General features: G+C 43.9%; 1 long non-coding RNA gene across 2 annotated transcripts in view; it reads right to left on the bottom strand.

Moving 5' to 3' along the window:
- The window catches only part of LOC108392337 (uncharacterized), a 28,711-nt gene extending 2,540 nt beyond the window's left edge, over window positions 1–26,171 (bottom strand). The window contains exon 1 of one of the 2 annotated variants that reach the window (XR_012120956.1): window positions 25,756–26,171. This is a non-coding gene — a long non-coding RNA (uncharacterized lncRNA). Of the gene's footprint in view, window positions 1–19,886; window positions 20,446–25,755 lie in introns of those variants that run through there. The other variant, XR_012120958.1, reaches the window with a different exon arrangement.
- Between the last annotated feature and the right edge of the window lie 885 nt (window positions 26,172–27,056).

The following is a 27,056-nucleotide window of genomic DNA, read 5'->3' on the forward strand; positions in this document are numbered from 1 at the left end:
TACTTCCTCCGAGTTGTTTTCCTCCAATTCTTGCTGAACCTCATGTGGGTGTGTGCGTGGGTGTGGAGTTCGGAAGACAGTTTCTCACAGAAAACAACTGTTAAAATGGCAAGACCCTTGGACTCCTTCCAGCGATTCTGTTTCAGTGACATTTGGCCCACTTTCCCTTCCAGGTAGGCTCTTTGGATGCTCCAAAGCCAAAATGACAATCCTTTGGAGGAAATAAAGTGTGGGGTCCTCTAAGGGTCACAGAGGAAGGTTTCGGCTCCTTCTTTAGACAACTGGGGAGAGGCCCTCAAAAGATGTATCAGGGGGCCTCTTCATCTTAGTTTTAACTCTTCCTGAAAGGAATGACTTTTCAAGCCACTGGCAAAGATGAAAAAGAACGGGAGATGCTGGAAATTAGAAAGCAAGAGAGACACAAGCCATAAAGATCGACAAGAGATTATTAGAGAACTTAATGAAAGATGTTTTGTTAGAGACGAAGGGCACAAACCAGATTACAGTGGCTTGAAGACAACGTGAGGTGAAAACATCAAATGTAAAATATGTTCTCAAGTAGTTTGACAGTAAAGGAATAATGCGATTGCTCTGAAGTAGAACTGGTGAGTTAATAACTAAGTATTTGCCAAGAAAATATGATGCATTTACTTGTTACGACAACTGATCCTAAATAATTGTTCCAATTAAGAAGGAAAACTGGGAAGGCACTCCAGAGCTGCAGTGAAGGAGCCCTAAGATCCTGCTGACCCCCATGCCTCCTTCAAGGCCTGTCCCTTCTGTTGTTCCTGCTTTAGCCTGGAACTGAAGCTTAGCAAGGTAAAGTAATGAAGGTAACCTGCAGTCCTACGGAGCCTGGACTGTCCAGGCCTGAGCCCAGGCGGCTGAGTGCAAAGCTCGGTCCCCTCCCAGCCTCACTTTGATACCTCAGATCACCTCCCCTATTGGTGGGCTTGAAAAGCAGGCACCAGTCAAGAGCCTTGCCCAGTCCTCCCTGCTCTCTCAGGCCCAGCAGGCTTGACAAGTATTAACTTGTCATCTTTGGTGCCCTGTGCGCCCTGCCAGGAGCTGCGCACAACACATACATCACCTCCATTAGCTCTCTGTGAGGTAGAGGCTTCATTTCTACCTTACAGGGGAGGAAGCAGGTGCAGAGAAACTACATTAGCTTGGTCACAGTCACTGGCCATGACACAGTCTTTTCTGCCATTATTAGTCATTAACCCTTGGGCAAGTGACCTCACCTTTCTGAGCCTCGGTGTCCTCAGGTCTAAGAGTGGAATAATGCCTAGCTTCAGCTCATCAGGGAAGTTAAGTGCTTCGCCATGGTTGCAGTGCAGTACATACAAGGCACTTCAAAATGCTAGTTCTCCCCTCAGTTCTTCTGTATTCTGGGACCCTAAGGAAACAGCCCTGGAAAGGACACCCTCTTTTCAAGCACAGGAAGCTGAAGCCATGTTGGATATTTTGTGAGTATTCAAACCTACAACCTATTTGTTGAGATTTCTTTTTCTTAACCTCTTCTTGCAATTCAAAATTAGGATTTGATTCCTTCCTGGCCCTTCCAGATATGTTAATGACCCAAGTGATAACTGCAGCAGCACACTCCTCGGGAGCCCCAGGGCATGCAACCTGAAGGAATCAGTGGCTTCCATCAGAGCAGTTCTGCCCAGGGGGCTGGATCCAGCTCTGCATACTTCCCCAGGGCTAGAGCACATTGTCTTGCAGAGGGCTGCTTTCCAGAATCTTCTAGCCCCTCTCCTGTGGCCTTTGAGTGCCCTCATCTCCTGGGCCTCTGCTCCTCCCTGCTGCTCACCCAATGCTGGTTCCCACTCCAACCCCACAGAGGTGGGCACCCTCCAGAAAATCAGTACATCTTCCCAGAGGTGCAAGTGTTGCTGGAAGAATTCTGATTCACAGGAATCCCAGAGTGGTTTGTTATTTTAACATGGCCTTTGAGCAGGCAGTCATAGGGCTGTCTGTGTGTACAGGGGACCAGAGCTGTAAAAGTGCAGCAGGCATTTTATTGCAGGCTTGTCGGGCTTTCTGTTCTGTGGAGTGAGATGACTAGACACTCCATACTTTCTTGTTTAGGCCTGCACTAGATGGGTGGAACGGAGATGACCCTGGGGACTTGTTACATGACCAGATACCGGTTGTGAACCTAGCATATCAGGGCCCACCCGTCTCAGCTACAGCAGCCACCAGTGCTCGTGGTTCCCTTGAGGCAAGCTGAAGACTCAAAGGGCAATATTGGGTGGGGCCGGACTGGGGTGAGGGAGAGGAGGTAGGTTCTGTGTATTTACAAAGGAGGAATAAATAAGCTGTGGTAGTCATGCCTGGTACCCTTTGCCTCTGTGTCTCTTTTCTCTCATTTGCTTTTCCAAAAATTTGGCAGGGGTGGGGAGGCCTCTGATTATAAAAGTAACATGCAGTAACATGCATAGTCATGTAAGCATGTCATATACTACAGAAATATAAAAATGAGAGTCCCCTTGTATTAGCCTTCTAGGGGTGCCCTTACAAACTACCACAGACTAGGTGGTCACACAACAAATCTATTGTCTCGGTTGTGGAGGCTGGAAGTCCAAAATGGAGGTGCGAATTGGCCTGTGAGGGAAGAATCTGTCTCAGGCCTATCTTCTTGGCTTGTAAATGGCCGTCTTCTCCCTATGTCTGTTCATATTGTCTTCCTTAATATGTATGTATGTCCAAATTTCCCCTTTTTATAAGGAGATAATCAGTTGTGTTCATTAAGGAGGCCTACCCTAATGATCTAATTTTAACTTAAAATCTTTATATAAAGACCCTACTCCCCAAACAAAGGAGTCAGTCCAACAGGAGGATACATTTGTAAATATTTATGCAGCCAACATAGCACCTAAATATATAAAGCAAATATTAATAGACCTAAGTGGGAAAATGAGCAGCAATGTAATAATAGTAGGAAACTTTAATATCCCACTTTCATTAATGAATAAATCATCCAGGCAGAAAATCATTAAGTAAACAGTAGCCTTAAATAACACAGTATGATAAATGAACTTAACATATACAAAACATTCAATCCAAAGCAATAGAATACATCCCCATCAAAATACCAATGGTATTTTTCAATGAACTAGAGCAAACAACCCTAAAATTTATATGGAACCACAGAAGACCCCAAATAGCCAAAGCAATATTGAGAAAAAAGAGCAAATCTGTAGGTACCATACTCCCTGACTTAAAACTATTCTACAAAGCTACAGTATGGTACTGACAAGAGTAGGAATGTGGATCAATAGAAGAGAATAAAAGAGAGCCCGCAAGTAAACCTGCACATACATGGTCAATTAATATGTGACAAAGGAGGCAAGAAAGTGCAATGAGGAAATGATAGTCTCTTTAATAAATGGTGTTGGGAAAACTGAACAGTTGCATGCAAGAGAATGAATACCATACAGAAAAGTAAACTCAAAGTCAGACCTAAGACATGAAATTATAAAACTTTTAGAAGAAAACATAGGCAGGAATTTCTTGAACCTCAGAATAAGTAACTATTTTCTGGATATGTCTCCCCAAACAAGGTCAACAAAAGCAAAAATAAACAAGTGGAACTACATCAAACTAAAAAGCTTCTCACAGCAAAGGAAACTATCATCAAAACAAAAAGGCAACCTACTGTATGGGAGAATGCATTTGCAAATGATATATCTGATAAGGGGCTAATATCCAAAAGGTATAAGGAACTCAGATGACTGAACACCAAGAAAAGAAATAACTCAATTTAAAAATGGGCAGAGGACCTGACAAGACATTTTTCTAAGGAAGACGTACAGATGGCTAACAGGCACATGAAAAGATGATCCACACCAGTAATCATCATCATGGAAATGCAAATCAAAACCACAATGAGATACCACCTCACACCAATCAGAACAGCTACTATCCAAATGACAACAAATAACAAGTGTTGAAGAGGATGTGGGGAAAAGGGAATCTTCATACACTGTTGGTGGGAATGTAAATTGGCACAGCCACTATGGAAAGCATTATAGAGTTCCCTCAAAAAAGCTAAAAATAGAAATACCATATGACCCAGCAATTCCACTTCTGGGAATTTACCCAAAGAAAACAAAATTACTGGTTAAAAAAGACACATGCACTCCTATGTTTATGGTTGCATTATTTACAATAGCCAAGATGTGGAAGCAACCTACACAACCATCAATATATGAACAGATAAAGAAGATGTGGTACATATATACAGTGGAATATTATTCAGCCATAAAAAGGAAAGAACTCTTACCATATGTAACAACATTGTTGAACCAAGAGGGTATTATGCTAAGTGAAATAAGCCAGCTAGAGAAAAATACCATATGATTTCACTTATAAGTGGAATCTAAAAGATGAACAAAACAGAAATAGATTCATAGACATTGAGAAGAAACTGGAGGTTTCTGTGGGGAAGGGTTTGCAGTGGGTAGATGAAATAAGTGAAGGAGATTTAGAGGCACAAAATCTCAATTATAATATAAATTAGTCATGGGGATAAAAGTACACCATAGAGAATATAGTCAATAATACTGTAATATCTTTTTATGTTGACAGTAACTATGCTAGTTGAGATGAGCATTTAATAATGTAGGTAACTGTTGAATCACTATGTTGTATACTTGAAATCAGTATAGTACTGTATATCAACTACACTTCAGTTTTTAAAAAGGCAATAAAATACATTCTTCTCAAGTACACATGGAATATTCTCCAGGACAGATTATATATTAGGCCATAATACAAGTTTTAATAAACTTAAGAAGACTGAAATATCATGCATCTTTTCCAACCACAATGGTATGAAACTAGAAATCAATGACAAAAAGAAACTGGAAAATTCACAAGTCATATGTGGAGGTTAGTTAAACAACATACTACTAAACATCACAAAGGAAAAATCAAATGAGAAATAAAAAAATACCTTGAGATGAATGAAAATAGGAACACAGTCTAACAAACCTTACGAGATGCAGCCAAACCAGTTCTACAAGGGAAGTTTATAGCAATAAATCCCTTCATTAAAAAAAGCAAGAAAAATCTCAAACAACCTGATTTTGTACCTCAAAAAAAAAGAAAAAAGAAACCCAAAGTCAGTAGAAGGAAGGAAATAATAAAGATCAGAGAAGAAATAAATGAAATAGAGATTTTTAAAAAGTAGAAAAGATCAATGAAACCTAAGAGCTGGTTCACTGAAAAAACAAAATTGACAAACCTTTAGCTATGCTCACCAAGAAAAAAAAGGACTCAAAATCAGAAATGAGATGTTTTAACTGATACCACAGAAATACATAGGATCATAACAGATTACTGTGAGCAATTATACACCAACAAATTGGACAACCTAGAAGAAACATAAATTCCTAGAAACACACAACCTACCAAGACTAAATCATGAAGACATAGAAAACCTGAACAGACTAATTACTAGCAAGGAGAGTGAATCAATAATTACAAACCTCCCAATAAACAAGAGTCTAAGACCAGATGGCTTCACTGGTGAAGTCTACCAAGAAGAATCAATACCAGTTCTTATCAAATTCTTCCAAAAATAGAAGAGGAGAGAAAACTTCCAAACTCATTTTACATGGCCAGCATTTTCCTGATACCAAAACCAGACAAAGATACCACAGGAAAATTACAGATCAATATCCCAGATGAACCGTAGATGCAAAAATCCTCAACAAAATATTAGCAAACTGAATTCAACAACGCAATAAAAGAATCACATCATAACGAAGTGGAATTTATTCTAGGGAGTCAAGGATGGTTCAACATCTATAAAAGCAATGTGATACATCACACTAACAAAATGAAGAATAAAAATCATATGACTATCTCAATAGATACAGAAAAGGTATCTGACAAAATTCAACATCTATTTATGACACAAACTCTCAACAAAGTGGTATAGAGGAAATACTAGTGGGAATGTAGATTGGTGCAGCCACTATGGAAACCAATATGGAAGTTCCTCAAAAAATTAAAAATGGAACTGCCATATGATCCAGCAATTCCACTTCTGGGTATTTATCCAAAGGAAACAAAAACACTAACTTAAAAAGATATATGCACCCCCACATTCATTACAGCATTATTTACAGTAGCCAAGATACAGAAACCAGGTATGTGTCCATTGATGGATAAATGAATAAAGAAGATGTGGTATATACACAATGAAATAGTATTCAGCCATAAAAAAGAAGGAAATATTGCCATTTCTCACAACATGGATGGACCTGGAGGAATATTATGCTAAGTGAAATAAGTCAGAAACCAAGAAACAAATACCATATAATGTTAGTTATATGTTGAATCCTAAAAACAAACAAAAAACCTGAACTCATAGATATGAAGAACAGATTGGTGGTTGCCAAGGCAACTGATGGGGGGGTGAAATGGGTGAAGGTGCTCAAAAGAAACAAACTTATGCTTACAAAATAAATAAGTCTTGGGGATGTAGTATACAGCCAAGTGAAAGCTACTAAGAGAGTAGATCTTAAAAGTTCTCAACACAAGAAAAAAAATGTATATGCATATGGTGAGGGAAGTTAACTAGATTTGACTGTGGTGACCATTTCGTCTTATGTACAAATAATCATTAAGTTGCACACCTGAAACTAATGTCACCTATATCTCAATAAAAAAGGTTTTTTAAAAAATGCAGCTATGAGAATACAGGTTCCTTCTATTACAGCAGATAATAACATGATTTGCAAAATATAACTTTTCTTGCTAACAATTTTTTTGGGAAAAGTTACTTTTCATTAATGTTATTTACATTAATATGCAAAGGGTTTGTTATTTTTAAATGAATTGTTAGTAAGTGTTATTTAAATGTCTCAGTGTAGGTAAAACTGCAGTATTTCCAGAATGTTGGCCTGGCCTTAGTGGAACTCCATATCAATAGGTGTTTCCAAGGGGTGGAGAGAAGTAGTCCATCTCCATATCAACAGGTAATTACTAGGGCTACCGAGGGCTTATTTAGACCAGAGATGTTGGGTGGGGCCGCTTCTGCAGCTGGGTCTCAAGAGGCACGGGAGAGCAGAAGTGGACTACTTGTAAGAAATAAATGGGTTTCTCCCACTTTATTTCTCCCTTTGACTGATTTCGGTTTCAAAGGTATTTTGCCCTGGGACTTTCCCCCTGGAGTTACACTCTGTTTTAATTTCTAATGTGGTTGTATCAATAACTATAACCTTAAATGAAACCTCTTTGGGGTCCCCACTTTTTAAGAGGGTATAAAGGGATACTGAGAACAAAAGTTGCGGCTGCTCCTTCATGGTTAGCAGGCTGTATCACAGTCAGTTTTGCTCTGATCTTCTGGCAGTGCAGCTTTAACTCCGGCTCTTCTCTTCTTGGGGTAGTTTATATTCTTATTGTAGCAAGTTCTCTCTGTATCTCTCATCTCAGACTGTTTTGTCCTTCTAGCTCCTTCAGCCAGTCTCACTGATGCCAAATTATCTTCATCTTACCAGGACACAGAGAAGTACCAATCTCAGATTGACATCAGTTTCTCATAGAATAGTAGTGTTCAGGAAGATCTGCTGCCCTTTAGTCTCAAGGGCAGTTCCCTCTCCTTCAGGCTTTTTTCAATGGCTCCTTGTTGGGATTTATCACTGCAGTGAAGAGCCCTCTATCCAGGCTCAGCCTCAGCCATCAGACAAGGTACATGCAGTGTCCTTAGCCTCCCCCGTGGGCACTGGAAGCTTCCTCTTTGGATCTAAGCCTGCTTTTAGCTCAGATGTTCATGCCTGGTGAACATTATCTGGAATATTTCTTGAGCCAATCTAAGCTTGCTTCTGCTCAGCTCTGGGAATTTCTGAGTAGGCTGGAGAATCAAATGTAGTTTGCAGACCTTTGAGCAGCCCCTCCTAGCACCCTTCCCTTTTCTACCATTGTTGATACTACTTCCTCTAGCAATTAAATCTGAAGAAATTGATGCATGTCTTCAGCCATCCTTCTCTCACTGTGTTGTTGGAGAGAGAACAGTACAGGAGAATGAAACTAGGCTATTTGACCTTGAAGATAATTCCGGCCTGTCCAGGTGGAATACAGAGGGACTGAAAAACAAGACTATTTCCTTCCTTTCTGGGGCTCTCCATCCTATTCTGGCTCAGGGGGACAACACAAATGGTTTGAAATCCAAGAACGTTCTAAATGCATCCCAGGGGACAATGTGATTAGTGTATATTCTGCCTGGATTTTGGCTCATGGCCTCATCTTTGGTCACAGGGCTCTTGCCAGATTTCAAATTTATGTGGTCTTTCTGGAATCTTATAGGGGATACTGTAAAGGGGTACGAGGTGTGTCTTGTCTGCTTCTGCACTCACCTGGGAGTCTTTGGAATTAATAACTGTGGCTTGATGCAAAAACCATCCTACGTTTTTTTCCTTTTTTTTGTCAAGCCTGGGTTATAACTACCTCTGTCTAATGCTTGCCATGCTCCATTAGTAACTATGGTTGCCTTTTGAGTGTCTTCCAAAAAAGCCTTTCCCTGCCAAAAGAGAGAAAATTGATCATGTCTGCCCAGCCCTGAAAGCTGACATTGTACGCCATCCCAAAACCATCCTGTGTGGTGTGCAGCCAAGTAGAAAGGGCAAGAGGGAGAAACAGGGGCCTCTGGTCCCTGGTCCCTTTTGGAGTCTGCCCTCTGGGCCCAGGAAGTTGTGGTGTGGTCTCTGATGCTGCTTTCCAGTGAACATCTTTGCTTCCTTGCTGGCTTGATGGGCAGAAAGCAGAAGCCACTTTGAAGATGCTTTGCCCCAACAGGGCCTAGATATGTGTGTGCATAGTGGCCTTCCATTCTGCAAACAGTGTGCCTCTGCAAATATTTTACGCCTCCCTGCATGTTTGCACACCCCTAAGTGCCATTCACGAGCTTTTAAGTTTGCTTTGCAGGCAGCAAGCCATGGAGAGGGAGGCCTGACTCAGAGCACAGAGGGCCCGGCTGTCTGCCGCCACCACCTCCTACCTCTGCAGACTTGGAGGGGAAGGAAACAGTGGGTTTTACAGCTGGTGTTTTTGATTTAGAAAAAAAAGGGAGAGAAGAGCTTTTTTAAAAAACACCTTGCACATGTAAAATGGCACTGAATGTAAGTATATATGCAGCATTTGGGGACGAGAGAAAATGCGTGTTCTGCATGATTCACCAGTCCTCTTGATGACAGTAAAGGCGGTTTGCATGCAGCCTCTGGTATTTTGGGAGTTTGTTCCAGATGCTCTGAAAAGAGTGAGAAGATCCAAGTTCCTTGCCTCTTGCTCAGGACAAGGGTTGCACCCGGGGTAGACCAGGGTGGCCTGGCTTGCTTCTCTCCTCTGAGTGTGAAGCTTCTCCTTTTCCCATCAAAACCTGGGTCAGCTGCTTAATGGGTACAGGGGACCAGGGGGTGGAGAGGTGAAAAAGCCCACTTCCCAAGTCTGACTTGAGCCTAGAAATATGTGTTGACAGAGCTGGCTGGAAGGCCCTGCCCAGGGTGTCTCCCAGCAGGTGCGGTAGGCTCCCTGGAGGCAGGGCAAGCCACGCCAGGGCTGGGCGGCCAGCAGCCAGGAACACGCAGTCTTTCTAGGATTTGGCCTTTGTAACTTACCAATCCTGGTGAGCTGCTCAGAGGCTGACACATACCTTGGCAGGGGTGACAGGGTTCCTGCCCAGAGCTGGAAGTCTCCAGGGTCAGGCTGACCTCCAGGCTGCAGTTTGACCTTGAGCAGAGGCCACATGGTGGGTATGGTAGCCTCTCAGGGGAGATGTGCTCTCTGGGAGCACTGGAGCCACAAGAAACAGGCTGCCCTGGGAACCAGGTGCCCGCTTAGGACACCCTGAGAGGGCTGGCAGCAGCTTACCCAGGCTGCTGGCTTGGCTGCTCGAGGCCCCCCACATGCCTTCCCTCATTTGCACTGAGATGGCAGGATTTCCACACTACCTTGGATCACAGACATAGTGCAAATTCATTGTCGAGATTAGACAGCCCTCGGTGTCGACGTGGAGGATTATACCTCTGAAATTCAAAACTTTACTTTTCCAAAGCTGTGTTAGACTCCATTTTGGCAAAATAGAGCACTGAGTCCAAAAATTAAAGCAATTAACTGTACTGTTAAGTACCCTGGAAGGCAGTGTCAAGAGTATCTGCCTTGTAATAATTTACTAAGGTTAAGCTCTATGTTTGTTGTGTGGAGTTTTCTGTATGTGTGTCTTATTGACAATAAGATGGTTAAGAAAAATAAAAGCTGTTTGCAGATAAATTAACAATTGAATAGCACCTAAAAGCTAATATTAGTCCCCAAATCAACTGTTATTAACAATAGTCCCCAAAAGCCTGTGGTCATTGCCCTGCTTAGTGCAGCCCATATTCACCTGGCCCCACTAGCTTGTGGGCTTGGCAGAGATGCCTACTGCTCAGGATTAGCCATGCAATATATTTCCCCTACATTGCCCAGTTCCTTACATTAGGTGCAGTCACATACCTAGTTCTGGCCAGTGAGCTAAGGAGAAGTGACCCAGAGAGGCATTTAAGAGTCAGTGTGTGATCGTCCTACGTCCTCCTCTCCCCAGTGCTATGCCCCTCAGCCTCCACCAGGGCAATCATGGAAGCCCCCATTGAGGTGGTAAGCTGCAAGATGAAAGCAGACAGGGTCACTGAGTCACTACAGGGAGAACAGCTGATGTGAGACATGCCTGACACAAGGACGAAGTAAAAAATAAATCTCAGTATTAAATAATATAAATGTGGGTGTGTTTGTTACCACCAAAGACTGCCCTGACTGATACACAGAGAGCAGCATTTATATAAGAAACATCAATCTCATGAGACAAAAAGCCAGCTTCACTCTAGTGAAGGGAAGACAAAAAGGTGACAAGAGGAAGACCCCCTCCCCTTACACAGAGGACAAGCATCACTAATCAATCCTGCACCCTCTTCCCCAGACCCAGAGGCTTCGGGATCCTCCCAAGCCTTAGTACTAACTAGAGAAGCAGTAAAGCTCTGTTAAGCAGACCATCACCAGCCCAGAGGAGAAGTGGGGGGGCCAATGCACAAAGAGATAGAAGACTCCACCCCAGCCCCACCCCACTGATCTCCCCACCATCTGTTTACTGTGTGGCCTTCTGCAAGCTTCTCTCTCTGGACTCCAACCCATGCCTTCTCACTTGAATCAGACACAACAGGTCTCCACCTGCCTGGGGCAGCAGGCTCAACACGTGACCTTTACAGTTCCCAGCTGCCCCAAGGGGATGTGATGAGATGGTGGCTAGAAAGAGGAACCTCTGCTATCCACATTTTTGTTTCCATTCAGAAATGTCCCTGGGGCTCCAGTGGTACTGAAGTCTGCTACTATCAAACCTAGAAGGTTGTACGCATGGGATATACCTAAGCCAAGAGCCTGCATGGTCCTCTGGGTACCATCCCCAGTGCCCAGGAGATGATAGCAGTGCAGTCTCTGAGCCAGTGACCTCATGAGTGACCCAACTGTCCCTGGATGTCATCTTGCAATTGTGATTAAAAACACAATGTTGCTCACACACATCTGCGGAGACATTTGCCTGTGGTTGCTTTTTGCAATATAGTTACTGGTAGCAAAATCTAGAAAGGCACCCCCAAAAATCTAGAAAGCTATAAATGTCCCTAAGCAGTAGACTGGTTATGTTCCTACAGATCCATACTATGAACCAAAATGCAGCCATTAAAAAGTCAGGTGGCTCTTTTTGTACAGACACCAAAGCCTTCCAAGACATATTTAATGAAGAATTAAATATGCAGCTAGTGTAGATAGCACCCCCATGTGTTGCCCCACAAACATGTACACATTGGAGTGTGCATTCTGTATAGCTGGAAGGCAACACAAGAAACTAGTAATGGTGGCTGCATGGGGACTGGAGTCTGGTGGGACAGTTAATTTTCATTGTCAGCTCTCTGCACTATTACCATGTGTGCATGTATTGTTTCCCTTTAAGTTTTTTGTTAAAGAAGTAAAGAAAGGAAGCACTGGCTCTGGAATCCCAATCCCAGATTTCGAGCCAGCTTTACTACATCATAACTGTGTGGTCTTGGGCAAGCTCAGTCTCCCCATCTGTAAACTGGGGAGAATAGCAGGGTCTCCCTCACTGGATGGTTGGGAGGATTAAAAGGGATAATGTGTAAGGTTAGCACAGGGCCCGGCACCCATTCAGCACTGTTGGCATCCATTCACAGCACCCATTAAGCTGTTTTTGATAAAGCCTAAAGTTCACTGTCCATTTGACCACAGGGCCCAGATATCTGACAGAATCATTAAGACCATTCCTTGAAGAGTGAGTGTTGGTAGTGGTTTTAATATTTTATCACCTGGCAGCATCTTGTGGAAAACACTCATCTGCAGCCTCTTCCTGTGCCCTGCGCAGCCTGCTATTAACAGTCCCCAAAGCCTTCTTAAAAAGTGTACAGCTCCATATGATTTCCCAAAACTCCTACTCCATAGACAGGGTTGATGAATAGCTGGGCGAACGTCCTTTCCTCCTTGAGCTTTTACAGAGTGAGGGCAAGGGCTCTCCTCACCAAAGGAGGGAGAAAGACAAGGGCAAAGCCCTTGTGTGTGACACGAGTTCACTTTCCCCGCCTGTGCCCTTTTCACCTAAGCACTCCCTAAACTTCATCAGCGCTGCAGGCCTGCTGCCAGCTGACATCCGACCCTTTGCTGAGTGTGTCATACAGGAGAGGACAGGCCTCTGCTGTGGCAGGACATGGCGGCACTCCTGTTCCCTGAACAGAGGGGATCTGTGGCCTCCTGGGCTGACTGGAGGGTCCAGGTGAGGTTGAGGGGCCCCAGCCTGACTCCGATCACCCAGAGTTTCAAGTGATCTTTAAAAAAACAAGGAAACATAGAGTCACTAGGTTGGTGAAAGCATCTACATGGGCAAGGGTTCCACACCCCAGTTCCATAGGGGCAGAAGCCCCTTGCTTGGGACCCTTCCAGCCCTCACCCTATGTACCTCTTCCCCTGGCTGTTCATCTGTACTCTTTATAAGATCCCTCATAATAAACTGGTGAATGAATAAAAAAGGAGGGAAAAAAAAAAAGGAGAGGCAAAGAGTGAGGATGACAGTTGAAGGAGAGAGAAATTTCCCTTTGGTAAGGATGAAACAAAGCAAAAGCAGAACACACAAGAATAAACAAATCAAACTCTGTTCAGCCAGTTAGTGCTTCTAGTGAGAGCCTGACTTGGAGGCCCGCTGCGCATCCACTGGAGTGTGGGGCACAGAGGTGATGAAGCCAAGGCCTGTGGAGGTCACGTTGCTTGAAAAGGTTAAGGGACAAAATCAGTTTTCCCAGCTAGATGATCCCTGAAAGTCCTTCTGCCTCCAAGAAAAAAAAGAAATATACCTGCTTCTGTTCGACAGTCATAAGAAATTCAGCATCTTTCAGAAAACAGACAGCCTGTTACACACCTTTACTTGGTGCACAAAACTAAACAGGAATAATTTTTGTATTAATTATATTAAACACTGAACAGGACATTAAAACAACAACAACATGAGAACATGGGCTGTCTCTGACTCATCCCTTATGAGGAAAGCAGCTCTAGCATCCACCCCACACCGCCTCACCTACCAGGAACCCTGGCTTACTTGTCTGTGGGACCACAGGAGGCCTGGGGGAAGGTTACCGTGCTTTATGCCCCCACGTGGCCATTGATGACCTGATCATTGAACTGAGGTCTTAAGGGCTGTGATACTAAAGAAAGGCTCTGGGAAGCTCTGATTGGTACTGAGGGGTAGAATTGCCTGACCCATGGGCTTGGAGCATAAGCATCATGGCATCAGCCATAACAGAATGGAGGCGAGAGACCCCTCCTCTTCCGGGCACCTGTGAGTAGTGGATTCATATGGGACCACAGAGGAAAGGGAGGGCAGCCCCGAAATAGCACTGAGATGGAACTCCTCGCTGCCATGGCAAGTGGGAGTTTAGAGTCCTACTGAATTAGGGGGCAAAGTGATTATGATGTTTTTTTGTACCAAAAGTTGGGGACTAAAAAGTTGTACCAACTACATTTGTATCCCTGGTGCCTAGCACAGAACTAGATATATAGTAGGTGCTCAATAACTGTATAACGAATGAACAGCCAATCCTGAGACGTGGCCAGATCTTCAGTCATCAAATGAAAACTTGTCACTTTGCTAAGTTCGGTATTTTCAAAGACAGAGTGGGCTCTCACCATTAAGTCTTCATCCTCATTAGCAGAAATTCTCACTTGTATCACATGTCACTCTCCTGCTCAATCCCTTCAATGGCTTCCCATCTCCCTGTGAATAAAATCTGACATTCCTACATGACCTTCACAGTCCTACAAGATCTGGCCCCCACTCTCTCTCTGAACTCATCTCCTAGCACTCTCCCTCTTTTACTCCTTCAAGCCATACCAGCCTCCCTGTTGTTCCTCAAACACATTCCTGCCCCAGGACCTTTGCACATGCTGTTACCTTCACCTGAAATGCTCTGCCCTGAGATCTTTGCAGGGCTTTATCCTTACTTCCTTCAGGTCTCTGCTCAAATACCACCTCTAGAAGAGCCTTCCCAGACCACTTTATCTAAAACTTTATCCCTTCTCAGTCTCCCCATCCTACACTATGCTTGCACTCCCTTTTTCCCCTTATAGCCCTTAGATGACATATATATGATACAGTTATTTGTTTACAGTCTGTTTTTTGCATTACAGCAAGTAAGAGAAAAGATCTTACCTTATTTACTCCTGAATCCCCAATGCCTAGAATAGTGTCTGGCACACAGTAGGAATTCAAAAAATATTTGTTGAGTAAATGAATTTAACCAACAAATTCGATGGCCTAGGCCCACACACCCCTCCATATTCCCTCCAAGTGAGATTTAATTGGCAGGAATTTCAGAAACAGAAGAGTCAGTGCTGGAGGAGACCTTGAGATTACTGACTTCTGCTCTTTCAGGACAGGGTGATGGGGGAGCAGGTAGGGGGAATGGGAGGGAGGGGCACCTGACACCCATGAGGCCCGGGGCTTTCCAAACATTGTAAGGAAGCTACCTTTCTGAGGGGAGACTCCAGGCCAGTGGCCCTGTGCTGTCTTCTCCAACATCACTGGGCTTGGAGCAGGAGGGGAATTCCGTAGATGGTAAGAGTTATTCTGAGGAAATAATACATCTGGGAAACCCAGAGTTCAGATCTCCTTTCTTCAGGGCCACAGGTAAGCTTTTGTGCATTGTAATACTCCAAGGTCAGTGACTGCAGACCATATTTTTCAAAGTTCATTTTTAAACACTTTTTCTGGGGAACCCTTTGTAGGATTTATGCTCCTTGGGGCACATGTGAGAAAACATTGGTTTTACGCTTTGTTCCTGTTGAAGCGCCTTCTGATGAGGCACGTGGGAAGCTGTAGGGAGTCCCTAGCTTTGGTTACCTAACGAACCCAGCCACGGGCCCAACTCCTTCCATCTCACAGAGGAACCCCAGAGGTAGAAGTTTCCACCTGCTGCCTCCTCTGCAGCCCTTAGGCCTGAACCAGCTCCCTTCAGCACCTTGAGGTCCTACCGCACATCTCACCAGGAGCATCTCCCCTCCACGTGTCATGCTCCCTGCCTACCTCCCACCTGCCTACCTGCCTACACCCCTCCTGGAGCCCCGTGCTGCCTGCAGAGGAGAGGAACGTCTGGAAGTGCCCCCTCTTCCCTGCCTTGGGCAGGAAGCCATTTAAATAGCTGGTGAGGGCTGTGAAAGAGACAAGGTTCCTGAACACTCTGTTCAGGATCCGAGTCTAAAATAAGGACAGTGTTCATGTACAGTCAGCTGCACAGGGCAGAAGAAAGCCAGCAGGTGTCCCCTGCAAGGGTGATGGTAGTCATCGCCGGGCAGTGGGATTTGGAGTGGTTTTTCCGTCCTTAGTGGTTTAGCTGTATTTTTTTATTTTTCCAAAGAGAAAGAAAAGAGCTTGTGTAAATGTCACAGGATCTGCAGCTGTCACTCAGTGTCTTGCTAGCTGTGAGACCTCAGAGTACAAGACCTCTCAGGTCCCTCATCACAAAGATGCCCCACCTTGTTCCTCCTTCAGGATTCTCCGGGAACCATCTCTTTCCCCAACTAGACTGCAAGCAGCTAGAGAGCAAGCACACATCTTCTGCTGTCCGCACCCCCTCTGCGTCTGCCCACATGTCCACACTGTGCCTTGCACGCTGCTGCCTTGTTATTTTTTATTACTGCAGGTGCTAAATAAATCCTCAGTGACTGAGCCTGGAGCCAAATACATTCATCCTTGTCATCGCTCCAAAACTGGGCGGCTGGGATGCAGCCCAAGGCGCTGGAGAAGCAATAAATCTACTCTTTGGGCCCCACCCATTTCTCCACCAAACAGATGTGGCAGCCAGGAGCCAGGGCCCAGGGGACCGGCCCTGTGCTGGAGCAGGAGCGAGCCCCAGGCCCCATGAGCTGGGAGTCCCCAAGAAGTGCCGGCTGACTTCACAAAGCCTCCACACCCAGGATGTGGGTGAGCGGCTTTTGGCAGTGATTTCCCTAGAAGGAGGGGATGAGACCCTGACCAGGTGCAAAGGCAGCAGGTAGAAGCCACGCCAGGCTCAGGCACGCCGCAGCCCATCCGCCCCGCCATCGTAAGCCGGGGCATGTCACTGTACTGCCCTGGGCCTCCCTTTCTACACCTACTGAAAGGTACAATAGCACCTATATTTTGTACTACTGTGGAAATAAAATGAGATTATACATAATCTGGCATACAGCAAGCTCTCACAGTAGCCAACGGGTCCCTCTTAAGATGGTTTGTGGGCCCAAAGCCAGTCCATAATTGAGTAAGTAACCAGCAGGTGACTCAAAGTTCAGGGCTGGCTTAATGCCTGGCACTCCTCCCCGGTGCTAACCAAGCTGCTGTGGATATAACTACTTCAAAGCAAGCTCCAGTTTGACGTGGTGGGCCCATCTTTTCCCCATACTGTACTATGCTGAGTGGATTTATTAAGCAAAAGCATCTCACAGTACATCTTTTGTGTGCCAGACATCTGCTAGCTAGGTGCTTCATATCCCTTTTACAGAGGACAGCCGTCGGGGAATAGAAGGATACAGTTGTGTCCAAAACCACACACCATGATAAATGGTGGGAACGGGGTCCAAATGCTGCACCAGAAGAGATGAAGACTCTCTTCCAAAGTCTGCTCACCCTAATTTTTTTGCAGACTCTGGAATTTTCCATTCCATTTGTTTAACATCATTTGTAGAGAAGGCTTCCTAATGCATTTTGGGAAGGATTGTGCTAAATGGCACTATATACAAACTCTTCTCTCTCACCTATTAGCCCCACTAAGTGCCACGCCTTTAAATGATACTGAGACATTCTTCACAGGATATTTGTGGCACAGGGAAGAAACCCTATTGCCTTCCTGCAGTTGCGGCTCTCAGGTTAGGCATTGTGGCAGGCCTGGAGCTGGGTGCCAGCTGAAAGGGAAGAGTTTCTACCAAGTCCGGTGGGTGACTTAGACCCTCTCAAGTGTCCCCTAAAAATGCAGTCCAGATGGGAGTGGGGAAGACTGGATTCACCAGGTGCTGAACAAATGTTTTCTGAAATGAGGATGCTTGGTGATAGACGTTTAAGAAATATACCTGAAAGGATGGGTGCTCAGCAATGTAGACACACTGAGGTTTCTCACTGACCTTTGGTTTCCACATGAGATTAAGGGACAGAGCACTTTTCTAAAGTCATTTTCTATTTACACAACTAGTTAGCTCAAAGGCTGTGGTGGAAATGAGAAATCTAAAGTCGACCCAGACTACTTCCTCTTATTTTGATTTATGCCTTTGCTTTTCAGCTTGTTTGCATAATAAGTATTTTGTAAATTCCTTTCTGTATCCCAAATGAAATTTATGGGTTAATAGTTATCTGTACATTAAAAAAATAAATGTAATACCCTAACTTTTAACACAGGATTTTTTTAACCTGAGAACTATTGACACAGGACCACATAACTCTTGGGGGGCCCTCCTGTGCTGTGTAGGATGTTTGGCCACAGTCCAGGCCTCTACCCACTAGGTGCCAGTAGCACCCCCACCCCAAATCATGACAGCTAAAAATGTCTCCACATATTGCCAAATGTTCCCTGGGGGGCAAGATCATCCACCCACTGAGGACCACTCCTCTAAACAAAACCAAAAACACTCTTTTATTTATGAAAGATAAATAAAAAGGTGATACTATATAATAAAGTAACATGTACTCCAAGATAGAAATGCTCAAGCATGGAGGACACAATGAAGTAACCAGCTGCCTCTACTACTGATAATGAAGGGGTTTGGATTTAAGAGAAGTAAGATCAGAAGGTGTTTATACAAGAACAAAAAAAAGAGCACATTAGAATGCAAACTAGTGTTAGGTTCACTAACAACAGAGAACATTTACCTGTATATAAATGAAAGAATCAAATAACCACAATTAAAATAGAGTAGTATACTAAGACCAGCTACAGACCCAGCCATCAGAGAGCTGGGACTTCTTTATAGGCACAGCAAGCAGGGCAGGTGGCTATTTTATGAGCAGGGTTATTGCTCTAGTGACAGAGTCTCCAATACATAAAAAGAACTAGGGGCTGTATCCCGTGAGAAGCTGGAATAAAAAAGGCCAAGCGCTGGGGAAGACCTCTGCGGAGGAATCAGAATCCTGTTGAAACAGAAGAGGCAACTAGAAAATGAACCATTTGAAAGTGTAATTCTCACAGCCTAGATTTCTTATTGTGCTATAAAAGATTATTATATATATTATGTATAAAATATTATATATATCTTATGTATACAGATGGCAATATTATAACAATGTTTTTTAAAACAATGAAATTTAAGATCCTTGCATTTCATGAGCCTACTAATTTCTATTTGGTTCAAGGTCTGTTTAAAGAGATCAAACATGGGTTATAGATTTTCAGTTGGTTTCATTGTACAGTAACTGCCCTACTGCACTGAAACCCTTTTCAGGAAAATTAGTAGTTAGAAATCCTTAAAGCATAGAACCAGCAACCTGTACAGCATGAGTAAATTGCACAGAAATTTACAGATAAGATTTTTCTTCCATTTAAGTTTCTCTCCATGGAATGGTCTTCTAAATTGCTAGGCTTTCCAAGAAACTTCTGAGAACTTATTTTCAGTATTATGTTCTAAGTATTGCTGACTTAGATGTGTGTGCATCACTGCCAACAAGGAAGACCATGGGACTAGCACCCACTTTGGATGGACGTAGATTCCTCTGTCCCTCCCACCAGCTGGTGTTTGGGGCACAATATAGGTATTTCTATTGTCTCCATTACAATGATCTCTACTACCTCTAACATTTCTTTGAAATTTTGACTTGTCATAACTTGATTAATGAAAAACCTTCATTGAATGGTACTAACAAGGTAAATAGGCCACATTTGTTGAGAGGTCCCTGCATGTCAGAGACCCTCATTGTTAGGTCTGTTATTTCATTCAAATGTCACAATAACTCTGTGAGGTAGCTACTATTATTAGTCACATTTTATCGACTAGAATTTGGGTAACTTGTCCAAAGTAAGTAACTAGTAAGTGGTGGAATCAGAATTTGAATCCTGGCTCTTACTCTATTTGCTACATTATTTCCCCAGAACCAGTTCTCTGTGTTCAGTTTAAGTAAAAGTAAATAGCAGCAAACCATACTTTGATAAAATTTGTATGTATTATACCCATAGCTTATCCAGATCAGTGTATATACAGCACAGCCTCCTCTACCACCTGTGTAGTCCTGTGTATTTGGAGGAGTTGGGGTGGAGGGAGGGCTACTGGAATCTTGCCTTTGAAGTCCTGAAAGATACCCTGTTATGAAAGAAACATTGCGCTCAACTCACCATACCCAGAATGGTCAATAGGTTTCATCCTATATGTCAGCCGATTGATGAGTCATGGCTGCTGAGGGTTGAGAAAAATCTTTAAGGCAAGTTGGAGGCATCATCAGCAATTAGTAATGTCTGCTCTGGCTAGGGTGATGGCATGTGGTATCCTCAATGTTACGAAGTTATTATTTCTGTTTCCCTAGGGAGGAACTTGTACACTTAGGTAAGTTTTCAAAAATAAGAATAAAAATGAAAAGCAATTTTTGGTGGGATTCTAAATTAACCAGAAAATTCTAGTTCCTCAGAATATCGTTTTCATGTAGTCATAGAAACACTAAGGTAGAAAGGAACTTCAAGATTAGATGTATTCACTTTAGAAACATTTTTGAAAATAGGAATAGAAACAAGAAGGAATTGCTAGTGGTGAATTCTAAGTTCACAAAAATTTAGTTCCTCAGAATATTCCGTTCATGGCCTTGTAGAAACTTAAGGCTAGAAAGGACATTTAAGATTATTTAGGCCTGTGGTTCTCTAATTCGGCTTACAGTAGAATCACCTAGGGAACTTTTGAAAAATCCCTATGTTTGGGTTCTGATTTAATTGGTCTGCAGAAGGGCCCAGGAATTGGGATTTTCTTAAAATTCCCCTACTGCTTCTAATGCCCAGCCAGGATTGAGAACCACAGATTTGGCCAAACCCCCTCATTTATAGATGAGGAAACAGGCTTAGAGAAGATTGGTGGTTTGCCTGGGGACACACGGTGAGCTGGGGCAGAGCAGAATAGGCCCTGTGTCCCTGGCCTCGCATGGGGTGAAGCCATGGGGTCTTGCTGGGGCACAGCCAGAGTCCTGGAGCCTAATTCAGTCTAATAGTCTCTGTCCCATTGGTCATATTCCTTATACCTACCCCTCATGTGAGCATGATGTGAGCCTCGAGACGGCCCTCTCATTGCTCCCTCCAGCCCCTGCACCTAGTATTTCCCCAGAGAACTGCACACTTCTCCCATGGGCCTCAATTGTGTATATCTGCCTCTTGCTATAGAGATTGCTTATGACTTACTTGTCCCTGATGCCCCTGCAGAACACTGGACACAATCAGAAGAGATCGACAGACCACTGCCTTCAAAGTAGCTTTTAAAAGGCAGAGGAAAGGAATGAGAACTGTGTTAACGTCTATGGAATGGATCCTATGTGCCAAGCACCTAACATATTTATTTATCCTCTTAACGACACTGGAAGGGAAATACTATCCCATTTACAGATGAGGAAAATAGGTCCCACAGCTAACGAAAAGCAGTCAGGATTCAAAACAGTTCCCACAATTGCCCTCGGCAGCCTCCTCCATTAATGTGGTTGCCCCAGTCCCTTCGAAGACAGGTTATATAGCCCCATAGCTTGCTTACTAGAGCTGCAAGAAGGTGATGTTAACTATGCAGGGGAGGAACCTGACTACACATTGATCAAGTGATCAAAATGAAGATTAGCAGCTGGGCATCACCCAACACCACTTACATTGTCTTCTGGCCACGGCCACAGAACTTGAACCTCGTCATGAGGAGACATCTGAGGAACCCAAATTGAGAAATGTTTTATAAAGTAACTGGCCTCTGTCATCCAAACATTTTAATATCATTAAAAGACAAAGGCTGAGGAACTGCTCCAGAGCAAAGAAAACAATGGAGATGCAGTATCTATCTCACTGTTGTATGTGATACCTGGTTTGATTCCACACCAGAGCAGGGAAAATGCTTTGACGCCCTACTGGGCCAACAGACAAACTTGGAATATGGAGTATAGAAAAGAGATTATCATAATAGTATTAAGTTTCTTGAATTTGATAACTGTACCACAGCTATGTAAGAGAATATCCTGTTCTTAGGAAATAAACACTGAGGCATTAAGAGATAAGGAGGCAGGAAGTCTTGAGCTGCTCTCAAATGGTTCAGAAAAAACACATGCTGCGATCTTCCTTAGGGCAAGCAGACAGCTAAACCCACAGCAGAGATTGTATTTAAAAAGCTTTGGTTTTACTTGATTAAATAATTCTGCAGTTTCCTGATATCAAGGAAAATACTTTTCAAAGTGGCTTTCTTGACTTCGAACACTTCTGCCTGGTTTCTGAGGAGGCACAAATAAAATTCCGATCCTGCACCAACCACTCCCTGCTCCCCCGCCAGCTCCTCTAAGAAGGGGGAAAACCCTACCTCAAATTTGTCTTCTTCATTGTCATTTATAAATGCTGCCAAATTTCCTGGAACTTTATTGGGAATTTTATTACTCTTACCATATTCATAGGGTGAGAAAAACAAATTCAGCAGGATACAGCTGAGCACATTCTCTGCTCTTCTGACCTTCTGCTCCCATGAAAGTCAGATTCTCCTGCTCCCAGACAGAAGGGAGCACTTGTCTGTAATTGGACAAATAGTGAGCCAGCCTCTGCTATGCATGGTCAACAGAGCTCTTATTCCAGACACTTGAGGGAATAAACACATTCTGTATTACTGAACTAAATGTTTTGGGACTACCTCCAGTGTCCTTCATTGCTAAGTACCCAGATTTATTAAGACAGAATTGTGTCCTAGCCATTTCTGGCAAGATGTACCCATATGAGTCAGGGTCTTAGCTGCAAACAACATGACCTGCCCTGACCTTTTCTGCTTTGAGCAGAAAAGAAAGAAATTAGTAAGGGGTCCTTGGGTGCCCACGGAATCCCTCAGAAGGCCAGAGTCCAGCTGGAGGTCATCCAGGCAAAAACAAGCCTTCAGCAAGGCCCCCTGCACCTCCCCTTCTGGACAGAGCCCCTGCCGCCCACCCTCTGACACTGGGCACAAGATGCCAGGCGTAAAAGCCAGGCCTGTGCTGCCCCCCTGAATAGGAAAGGATCCCCAGGTATTTGCTTCCCAAGTGGGAGTGCCTGACAGGCAGACGCTGCCTGGAAGACAGGCTGGAGGGTGAGTTAGTGACTTTTGTCTCCAGGAAGCAACACTTAAAATGTGAAAGAGCCCCTACGTGTGGGAAGAGCTAACTTGGGGAAAGTTCCATCTCTAGGTTTTCTTTGCATCCATTAACCCACTGTGGTATTTGCTTTCCAGTCACTGTCCTCTTTCCTCCTATCTGTGGCTATTCTGGCATTCTAAGGCTCATTCTGAATATGAAAAAGAATCTGTGAAATCCTCCAATCTTAGTTCTAAAGTAAACCTTTGAGGAAGAGAATGGAAGTTAAGAAGTATTCCAAGTACCTTGAAACTTGTTTACTGAGGAGAAAAAGGGGGAAATGTGGGATTTGGCCAGAGCCACTGTAGTCCCAGCTACGTCGATTCTCCAGAATGTGCTTTGCACAGTATTGCTAGGTGGTGGCCAGAGAGAGAAAAGGAGGCAATGATTAAGAGAAAGAGACTTTGTAGGCAAACAAACAGCAAAAAGAAAGTCCACTCGGTTTCCTTCCTGCAGGACTCCTCTGAGACTTTCATAGGCTGCAAGAGCGATTTACGCACATTTCCCTACCTCCTAGAACCCTTGGCTTGTGAGGCACCCTGCTGGGATCTGGGTACACAGAATACCCTCTACATCACCCCATGCTGCCTTTTCCCTAGGTTAGAACCCCGCAGAACACTTCTTCAAATTCAAAACTCGAAGTTTCATGCAAATTAAAGTGACTTTTAAAAGTCATGGGTTTCAGACCAATTTTGAGGGCTACTTTAAAAAGGGAAGGAGGGAAAAATACACTGCAGAATACAGTCCCTTTCAAGTTCTGTAGAATGTCTCAGGAAGTTGCTTTATTTCTGCCACCACTTGATTTAGGAAATGCAGCTTGTGATCTCTAAACAATGGGACCCCTGACCGTATGTGCAAGCTTTATGGTTAAATGACTGTAACACAGGATGAAATACTGTTATCCACTGAGGAAGAAAAATTTGTTTCCTACAAAGCCCATTTAATACATAGGACATTTCAAATGTGCTCATTCTGTACAAACTGAAACTAACATGGTCACGAGTTGATTTCTGTTATTTTTTTTGTTTTGTTTTTGGGTCATTGTCAAGTTCAACTTGACAGACCATCCTCAGATTAATTGACTACATATACACATGTACAAAACCTGCAAAAACTTTGGCTTGCACGCAAGCTGGCCCACCAGCGTCTCACCAGACCAGCTGCACAAATCTGACACTTCTAACTGCATTTGGCTTAGTGATCTCTGGCACACTTTATATTGAGATAATTTAGTAGCCTGTTAAAATGCCCACCAATTTTACTTTTTAAAGGTATTTGGGTCTATACGAAGGGCTGTTAAGATGTTGAAAAAGCCCCACCTCTGATGTGTGACACACAGGATCAATCCCAAGGAATCTCTTCTTTGAAAGTTGTAAAACCCTGAATTGTGAGGGTCACCAGGTACCAGGCCAGGTACTCTAAAATAGTGCCTGCTGGAGACTCCTTCATTTGGAATGGGTTTTGATTAACATTCAAAAGATCATTTCATACTTTTTATCGGTATATTCACTTTTTCTAAACCACAGTCTAAAAACAAAAATGTGATGAATTATTGTCAATAAGTTCATAAACCCTATTTAATCCTGTCATGGAAAACTAATGGCATATTGGCAATGTGCATGGCCTAACGGTAAAACTTGCTAGATATATTTTTAAACAATTTACATATAGGCCCTGATGTGTCTAAACACCCAGAACCATTAGGAGGAATCGGTTTCCAGGACCTCTTTAGACCAAGCCAGGCACTCCATCCTCTTGGTTGCTTTTTTCTTGATATTCCCATTTCAGATGAAAACATTTAATCCAGGTCCTAACCTTCAACTATCCCATGAGGATGTGAATTACAGATTCTTGCACATCTGAAGTACTTTCTTGTGGCTTTTTTGCTTTGTTTTGTTTATCCTACACAACTTCCTTCCTTCCTCCCTACGCTTTGCTCCCCAGGGCTTTTAGAGATAGGCTAACCACTAATCATGTCCTCCTGCACAGGAGACCCAGATCCAGGCTCCTCCCCCTGCTCCTGGCAAAGGAGAATGTAAGCAATTAAGGCCATCTTAAACAACAGAGCTATTCACAACGTGGAAGTCTGGGAAACATCCCTGAATTCAGATAGCAAACTTAGCTGCTACTTAAGTGACACACAGCTGCTCTGCATGGGAACAGAGTTACGGTTTCCGGGAAGGCAACGGCCCCTCGCAGACTTTAGCCCCTGCAGATGGCCTTTGGGCTGTCCCTACGGCCCCGTGGTCACTGAGAGCTTGCTCACACGCCCGTCACTCTCAGAGCATTCCGCACATGGCAAGTTCTTAGCAGTCTTAAGCGACTCAAATGTTTCCCCTTCCCAAGTGTTCTGTTCAAGGGCCATTTGGATTCCAGGAACCACAGCTAACCTTAATAACTGACATTCTTTCCGTTTTTTGCCTTCCTGCTGTGAGTGGAGATTTTGAAAACTCCGTTGACTAATTTGTCAAGTTCTGATCTAAATTCAAGCCTTGGAACCAGAATGAACACCTGCTAGGCAAAACTAAGCCTACCAAAAGAAAAAAAACTGAACTGGATAAATCTTAAAAGTGTGACAAGCTGTTCTGGCTTTAAATGCCTGTGCCCAGCAGACCGTTCACTTGTTCACTCCCAGAGCTACCACTTAATTCTCTTCGCGGGAGTGGTTTCTGTAAACAGAAGAGCAGGCTCTTATAGGGCACTTCATATCAAAGCACTTCTCTCATGGCACTTGGGATGTCAACCACTCCAGCAGGAGCCACTCTACTCATCTGCCTGAGTTAAATTAAGGCACACAGAAGGCAAGTGCTTTCTCTGGGCCCCCGAATGAGCGGTGGGGTCGGGCAGGGTCCTAAGCTGATCAAGGCTTTGTGAGGCAGGGACATGGATACCTCCACGCAGAACCGTCGTAGGGTGTTGAAGCAAACGTTGTGTAGCCAGAGAGATGCATGAGGTCAACTCCACCTCTGCCGCTTCCTAGCCGAGTCGTTGTTCTGCTTCCTTTACCTGTGCAGACTCTTTTCTCATCTGTGAAGTGGAGATAAAAACTCCTACTTGAATTACACGGTTACACTGGTAAAGTTCTTGAGGCACAGCTCCGTGTGTACTTCGTGGGTGCTCAGTGTAAACAGAGACCATTACACCTCTGTCGCGTAGTCCTTGTTGCTATCGCTTCCTTTGTGACTCCTGTAATTAATGCAGGGCCTGATGACCTCTGTTAGCACAACCCACAGAAAGTCAAGGACTTTAAAAGTTCAATAAACACTTTAGTTTAAGATGCATTCTTGTTCTCCGAAAGGCAGTAAACCAAGGGAAGAAAATGCATTCCTTTTCCAAAAGGGATTTGAAACCAAGGCTCTTTGAAACAGAAGAGACTGGCAACACTTTGCGAGTCAAGTTAAGGCCCCATAGTAAATCAAAGTGATTTGCTCAAGGTACACGGTAGGAACCTTCAGGGGAAACTGGGAGCCCTAGAGTCCCAGGTGCCTAAATTCTGGGCAAGAAGACCTTTGTCTTCATTCTCCAAAACTCCAAATTAAGGGAAACCTTTGGGAATACATGCCCAGATTTTGATCATTTACGCTATAGCTTAATTCTGTACAAAATTCCCCTGCTTCTGATTCATGTTTTTCCAAGTATTGAGGAATCCTTCTAGGAGCGTCACCTCAGTTTCCTGGAGTAGGACCTGGTATCTGCATTGTAACTAGAAGAGATTCTCAGGCACCCCCAAGTCTGAGAGCCCACTGGCCTGAATACCACGGGGGACCGCCAGAGCAGGACGGGGTGATGGTGGGGGAGGCAACACCTTGGGGCCTCGGAATTCCCTCCAGGTCTAAGTGAAAACTGTTCACACCAACGTTGTTACAAACCCAAGCTATCTGGGGTAAACAGTTTCCTTCTTTCTTCTCTATAAATAAGTGTGGGAGTTCTTGGCAAGCTCTGCTCCTTACAGGGTGGGCAGCTGTGAACCAAGCGAGAGGTTTATCTCTTCTCCTAACCTTGTCCTGCCTTTTGCAGATGCAATTCCTTCCCTGTCTGCCTCACAGCTAATTATTTTAGCAGACAAGCTCTGAGCCTGGAGAAAACAGGACACATTCTTGGAAGTAGTAACTGTACTGAAATTTAGTGGGAAAAGTCCCTCCTTTGGTTCCAGCTTCTGAACATCAGCAAGTGGAGTGAGCTACCATTTGGT

The sequence above is a fragment of the Manis javanica genome, chromosome 1 (assembly GCF_040802235.1).
Source record: "Manis javanica isolate MJ-LG chromosome 1, MJ_LKY, whole genome shotgun sequence".
NCBI classification, from domain to species: Eukaryota; Metazoa; Chordata; class Mammalia; order Pholidota; family Manidae; genus Manis; species Manis javanica.